Source organism: Cibotium barometz, chromosome 55 (assembly GCF_041138505.1).
Source record: "Cibotium barometz isolate CiBa-2024 chromosome 55, ASM4113850v1, whole genome shotgun sequence".
NCBI lineage: Eukaryota > Viridiplantae > Streptophyta > Polypodiopsida > Cyatheales > Cibotiaceae > Cibotium > Cibotium barometz.
The window spans coordinates 20671835-20679441 of NC_141100.1; positions in this window are offsets into that span (position 1 = coordinate 20671835).

A 7607-nucleotide genomic window follows, 5' to 3' on the forward strand; every position below is an offset into this window, starting at 1 on the left:
CTAAAATTAGGTCACCTTATCTTGACACATCTGACATAACGAAACTAAAAAATCTTATCACCACGTAAAATAGCAGAGCGAAGCGTTTCACGACGTAAACCACACTCTTCTTCACGAGACGTGAACCATTTGATACTTCACAATGTGAACCATAACCCGCTACTTCACGGGTTAATACTTCACGAGTTAACCCTTCACACCTTAGAGCTTCATGTGTTAGCAGTTCACGAGTTAATCTTTCACGGATTGCTAGTTCACGAATTAAGGGTTGTCAGACCAAAGGTAAGAGTAGAACCCTAATTACACCATTGGAGTCTATCCGACTCAAAGTGAAGTAATTCTAAGCTAAAGATTTGAAACGTGAAACATTAGTTACCGCAGCGTGAAAAGCAATTCACGACTTAATAACATTCTATTTCGTGTTGTGAACTACTACCTGCTACTTCACAATGTGAACCATTCTCTACGGTTTCACGGATATCTGCTATTTCACGACCAAAGGAAAGATAGTTTGGCAAAAAAACAGGTGAAAAGGTTGGAGTAGTGATTTTGCTTGTTCGAACATATTTTCATGCACTTGAGGTCTGGTAAACTTATTGGAGACGATCTTACCCCCAACGACATCGCATCAAATCACCCAGGTTCTTCCTACCAAAGGAGTGTTGGTTCAGGCTGCTCGGCGAGCACTCAATTGAGTGGTTCAGCTTGGAGGAATCTAACCACCATAGAAACAAGTAGTGAGGAATCCATGGAAGAAGGGATATGATTCTCCGGACTTGGAGAGGAAGAAAAACCATCTTCCTGCCAGATCTAGCGAAATCTTTGATATGACCATGGGATTTTTTGGTCTCCAACACGGCACGAAAGATGAAGTATAATCTACAAGCACGAGCCCATCAACCAACGTAGGACATAGTCTAAGACCATAATGACCAACCCAACCTTCTAGCCCTAGGCATACCAACATATTAAGGTCAGTTGAATGACCCCTAGGGTTAGAAGGGATAAGGAAAGTGCCACTAGGAAAGGTCAAGTCTTCTTCCCCACATAGGAGGAAATAGAAACAGACTTGAAGAGGGTTTAGGCAAAGCGACAATTGTGGCTATTGAACTTAAGAAAACAAGAGCTCGATAATCAAAGAACAAGGGTAGAATAGTAGGAAATGGAGGAAGTCAATCCATTTTGACCACGTGGCAAAGAACCAGAAACATCTAGAAATGCCACTGATACCATGTGGATGGGGATAACATACGGAGTGATACCAACTCTGGAACCCATCAATGTGGAACCAAGATCTGACAAAAGCCTTGAGATACAAAAAGAGGAGGACACCTAGGGCACCTACAGGTGGTGAGGATCGCCTCTATACAAGAGAGGATATACAAGAAATGATTAATGATTCCAGGGTGCTAGCTCCCATAGTTAAGGAAGCTCCCTAACTATGTAAAATTGTAACTTTTTTGGGTGTCACACAAGTTGCATCAACACGTTTGCAAGCCTAAAACATATATTAGGCAAGTTTGTGCAAGCACTTTTTGAAAAATTTCTACCCTCTTTTTTTTCCCCCCACACCTTTTACCTTTTCCCTTTCCCTTTAACCTTTTCACTTCTTTATTTTTTATTTTTTTTAATTTCTTTCTTTTTATGTTTTCGCTTTACTATTTATGGTTTCAATTTTTGGTTTTATCGAAAAGAGGTTTCCCTAGAATCTTTGACTCGGGGCCTGCACGCATGAAATGCATCCAGCCACTCAAAACAAACTTTTGAACTTTCTGGGCTAGTGGCCTAAAAGCCTACAAACATTAAATGCGGCCAACCAATCAAGATGCCCCAAATTAGAGAGAGGATTAAGCATGATTAACTCGTGTTAATTATACTAATGCAAAAATGCAAAATGTGCAAAAAAACATAGAAATTTTTGTGTGTTACCAATCCTCCCCTAATTTCTATTTTAATCTCGATTTCTCCACTAAAGAAGTCAAAATTGGGATAAACACTATGCTAGGAAACCGATTTTGTGAGCTATTTAACCCAATTCCGTCAATTTAATGTTCAATTAACTTTTTTTTATTTTGAAATTGAAAAATACAAAAAATGTAGAAAACCACAAATTGAACTTGTAAATGATAAGAGGAAGGAGAATTAACCTAAATGCACAAAATGCAAAACATGAAAAATTTGAGAACCATGTAGAAATTGCATAAATTGAACAATGTGTAGAAATTGCAGAAATTGTAGATTTCAACAACAATGCCACAAAATGGACAAGTATTCAGCAATTTATTTCTACCATTCTTGAAAAAAAAAAACAGAAATATAACAAAATTCATTCATACACACACACATTCAAAATGCAATGTGGCTATGTGGTAGGGCTATTCCTCGCTGACAACAACGCCATTTATGGGAAGCCCTTGCACCATAGAAAGAGTGCAGGAACTAACCAAGGTCGTGGGGCTTTGCCCAACCACTTGGGAGCAAAAAACAGCTCAACCAATCTTACTTAACATAGCTCACATATGAAGAGCCTCTATATAGCCATAGATGTTAAGTACCCATGTTGATCCCCTCACATTATTGTAGGGTTGTATTGGTTGTTTAGATCTAGTTGGGTTTTTAATATTATATTTTTTCCATGATTATTCCACTTCATAGACATAATGTCTCACTTTTGGTCTTGTAGACCCTTTAGTTTTTAAAATATGTTAATAGACCTTACTTTTTTTTCTGTATATGTTAATAGAACTTTCTTTCTCTCTCTCGTATTTTTTACTACATTGTTTATATTTTAAACTTTTAATTGTTACTTATATGTATCCCTTCTTTTGTATTGTCTCCCCCCCTCTCATTCCTCTCTCTCTCTCTCTCTCTCTCTCTCTCTCTCTCTCTCCACCCTAAACCACATGATTGGTTCTCATAAAATGACTTTAAAAAGATACTCGACATGTTGGAGATCTCTTGCTTATATTGAGCCAACATACTCCCATCAAGAGTATTTGACTCTTCAAATGTATTACTCACCAACTATATATTAGCTAACGATTTTTCCATGTTGTACTCTTATTTGTTATGTAGCTTATGCGAACTGACCCAATTCGTGATACCGAGTTCACCCTACTTTCATCGCTAGCCAAACTCACACAAGGCATATGCTACTTGCTAATGTCTTCCACCTTAATATAATCCTCAAAATATTCAAGCTTAGTAATCTCTTTATAGTTTTGAAATACCTATGTACATATGGGTAAAACAAACCCCACCATTGTGTCCGTATCATGCTAACTTCTAGTTTTTCTTGGTTTAAACGTATCTATGCTACTCCCATCATGGTGATGCCTTCTTCTTCCTACCCATCTACTACTCCTAATACACTTCAATCTTTATCGGCAATTGCTCCTATTCATAAAAGCTTTGGAGTGATCAACCGACTCTCCCATTGATTTTTTAAGAAACTTCACTTGGCTTAGACTATGCGCTAGAAGTGCTATGCATGAGCTAGCATAATAATAGGATAAAATTTCTTTTATTGTGGCAGTCAAAAAGGTTTTGAAATATATATCATGGCATGATCATTGGCATTTACCTTGTTTTATAATCAGTTATTCTAATACAAAAATTTAAACTCTTTCCTTTAAAAATAATAAAACTAAGTGAGAAGAAAATGAGTTATTGCTTTTCAACATCTCATTTCTCTAAGTACTTGTTGGAAATATAAGCTAGAATCCACAAATTTTGGGTGAAGAATTTTATGTGACTTGATGATCATACACATAAAATGATGACATCTCTAGGTAGCTCTCAATGACTACTTTTATCCTAGCATGTCTCTTTATGGGTATTGATCACATAACTCCTAATTTCCTCAATACACTTTCAAAATGGGCATTTTGTACTTGTTTTAATCCATTCTAGATAGACTTTTAAGTTGGTATGAAAGCCTCCTTAGTGGCTCTTAATTTTAAGGGTTTCATATCATCCATTGAGCTCAATCAAATTGGTTTGAATTTGTCATGGAACTCAAACCCTAGTTTTATTCCCAATGATCATAAGATAGTAAACCTCTACCTTGCTAAGCCACTTCATATTCGCGTACAATTGTTTACTTTCACATGTGTGTCTTGTAAAACTTATAATACGACTCATTTTTACTCTCATCAACTCATATATATATATATATATGAGAGATAAGATTACACACACACACACACATGCACACACAAACACACACATATCATCTTTTCTTGATGTTTCTTTTTGTTTCTAATGATTTTTACACTTGTTAACTTGAAAGTTGGTTTTTTTCACTCTTTTTAGTTGTGACTATGAGAACAAGTGGGGGAGAGGTGTTGACACCTATTTTCCTACAAGATGCATACTGTTTCTAGCATGTATTTTCATGTGGATCATAATAGGTATTATTACATGTATATATTTTAGTATATTTTTGATGCACAATAATCATAGGAAAATATGCTTAATTAACTGTGCGTAGAAACCAGCTTAATAAATGGAATGTGCATAAAGTTATTTTATGTGTGAGTGCGCACAAGGTTATTTTAGGAGTTATTTTTTTGGCCATTTGCCAAAAGATTGTACAAATTATTTATACGCTTGTGCGTGGCATTGCTATATTATTAGTACATTTGTTAGAAGAGTTTTGGTTTTTTACACTTAGTGTGTGAACCTGATGAGTTGGCCAAAAGAAGAGGTGTGTACCTCTTGCTCCAAGGCTCGTACTTGTTCCAAGTCCAAATGGTATTTCTCACGCTCTTGCTCCAGGGCTTGTGTCACGGGGTAGCATAGTGTGACCACTTCTTGAACGGATGACCTAAACAAGCTCTAGTGCTTGGGCTATTTTTGTAAAAGTGAAAAAGCAAGCCCAACTTTTGTACGCACAACTATTATTAGCTTCTTAGGCTATATATTGAATACAATTCTCAAAATACTCATGTCGTGGAAGTGGGAGTGACACGCATGAGGGGGGAGGTTGCACCCAATAGTGTGTTGATGGTGATGTCTACCCTATCTTATCTTTTATTTTATGCTATGATTCAATTTTGTCAATTTAATTCAAGTCTATGCTTTAATCCTTGATGAATATGTGAGTTTTGATTAATTCTTCAAAAAGTACATGAGGTCCCGTTGATAGTGGTATCAGAGCTATGGATACTTGGAGTTGAAGAATAGGGAGAAGCTCACAAAAATCCAAAGGATAAAGAAGACAAAAGCTCAAGAACACTTGGACAAAGCTTGGAAGGTCTATTGGAAATTTCTAAGCCATCGGATCAAGATTGGAATCAAGGGCGTAGAGAGACTGCCACCTTTTCCTAAAAAACCACTTTTGTGAAGCTCAAAACCACACTTCTTTTGTAAAACCACCTTTTCTATTCCCAATCCCCCATGAATCAAGTGGTATGGATTGATTCAGCAAATCATGGAGATTTTTGCTCTATTCTCAGTTTTGCACGAGTTTTGTCTCATCAAACTTTTCCACAATCAAAGGCTGCAAAATTTTCTACTTGGATGCTTTATTTTTCAGCTCCCCAATTTCTTTGTTCAATTTCTTTTTTCTTCCTTTGAAATTCTCTTTTCCCATTTTGTGCTACTCTGCCTATTTATTTTTTTTCTTTCTTACTAGCGCTTAATCCGTTTCTCTTTGGCTATTTTTGCCAGCTCTTATAAGCTTTTCCAAGCTTTGCCAAGCTTAAAGCATAAAGCTTTATATATTTAAAATAATTATAATAATAAAATTGTTGTATCCAGCGCTGCCGATGGCCTGCTTTTATTTTATTCTCTCCTTTGTTGATGCGTTGATCACAATCTTCTCTCCCACTTCTCTTTCGCATAATAGCCAGTCTATGCCAGTAAGCTTAGTTTAAATCTTTGTACACAAAGCTTTATTAAAGCTTTGAACTCAAAGCTTTAACCTTTTCCTTAAAGCTTAACGCTTTTAAAAAAGCTTTTACCCCTAACTCACCTTAATAAAAAAAACTTCCAAAAAGGTGATGTTACTCAAGCACAAGCTTTAAACGAACTCAACAAGGATTACAAGTATGAGAAAATTTGAGAAAATTCAATGAAGAGAAGATCTTCAAGGCATTATCCAAGGCTTAACATCAAAACTCTATAAAATCAACAATGTCTCATAGTTTTGTTAAGATTTGCTTTTTGCAGATTAAATTAAGGCTTTCTAACGATATACGAGCTCTAATTCGACTTTTGCCGACTCCTCAAATTCAAGCACATCGGCGACACTTTATTACTTAATCAGGCATCAGATGAGCTAAGTATTATTATTTCAACAAATTTCTATTTCTACATTTAAAATTTACAAACTTTATCTTTCCACATTTTTCATCACGAATCCTCTACCCCCTACCATTAAAAAGAAACTTCAATCACTCTAAAATCAGATAAGTTTGTTACTTTTGTAAATTTTAAGTTATCGTCTTACAAATTATTTTATAATAATAATAATAATAAGTACTAAAATTTGATGATGAAGAAGACTTCTACTACGACGAGTACTCCGACTCTTGAGGTAACATATTCATTTCATTTGATTATTTTTACAATAAATTTTATTCAAGACTTTTTAAAAATTTCAAGGAGAGTTTTTATGCATCAAAAGTAGAACTTCTTGGAGGATTTGGCCCTTCATGGATCTTGAACTATACTTTATTAAAATTTCACCATGTATTAGTCTTGTGGTATTGGACACAAGATTAATCTTGTATGAAGGGTTTTGATGCATACTTATCTCTAGATTTATGTGGGATAATTTCTAGTGGTGTGGGACACTAGAATTTATTACACACAAAAGTTCTTGATATAACGTCTCTTTGTCAAATTAGAGATCTTGTCTATACCATATCATCTCGGATTATTATTATTTTGTATTATTATCTGTGATTTGATGATGAGTGCGAGGGTCACTGATTTAGGTGCCGCACGAGTTTTATTGATGCAGTCCATGCTCTTTCTCGCCTTTGAGCCATGCCTTTATGCCTCTGAGCCATGCTCGGTCACTAAACCTTTGAGTCTGTTTGTGGTATGTCCATAAGAACCTCTGAGCCATGCCTAATCAACCTTTGAGCCATGTTTGGACCTTTGAGTTTATTTTGTAGGTTATGTTGTCACACAAACACGATGTTGTTATTGCAGCATTTTGTGTTATTCGATTTCTTCTACATAACTAAGGATAGTTGCTCTTTAAATGGGAGGATAGTTGCTCTTTAAATGGGAGGACTACAAGTATATATTTTAATATATTTTTGACGCATAATAATCATAAGAAAATATGCTTGATTAACTGTGTGCAGAACCCAGCTTAATAAATGGAATGTGTGAATGTGCACAAAGTTATTTTATGTGTGAGTATGCACAAAGTTATTTTATGAGTTATTTTTGTTGGCCACGTGCCAAAAATTTTACAAATTATTTATGCACGTATGTGCGAGGTGTTGCTATATTATTAGCGCATATGTCAGAAGAGTTTTGGTTATTTACACTTAGTGTGTGAACAAGCTCTAGTGCTTGAGCTATTTTTGTAAAAGCTAAAAAGCAAGCCCAATTTTGTACGCACAACTATTATTAGCTCCTTAGGC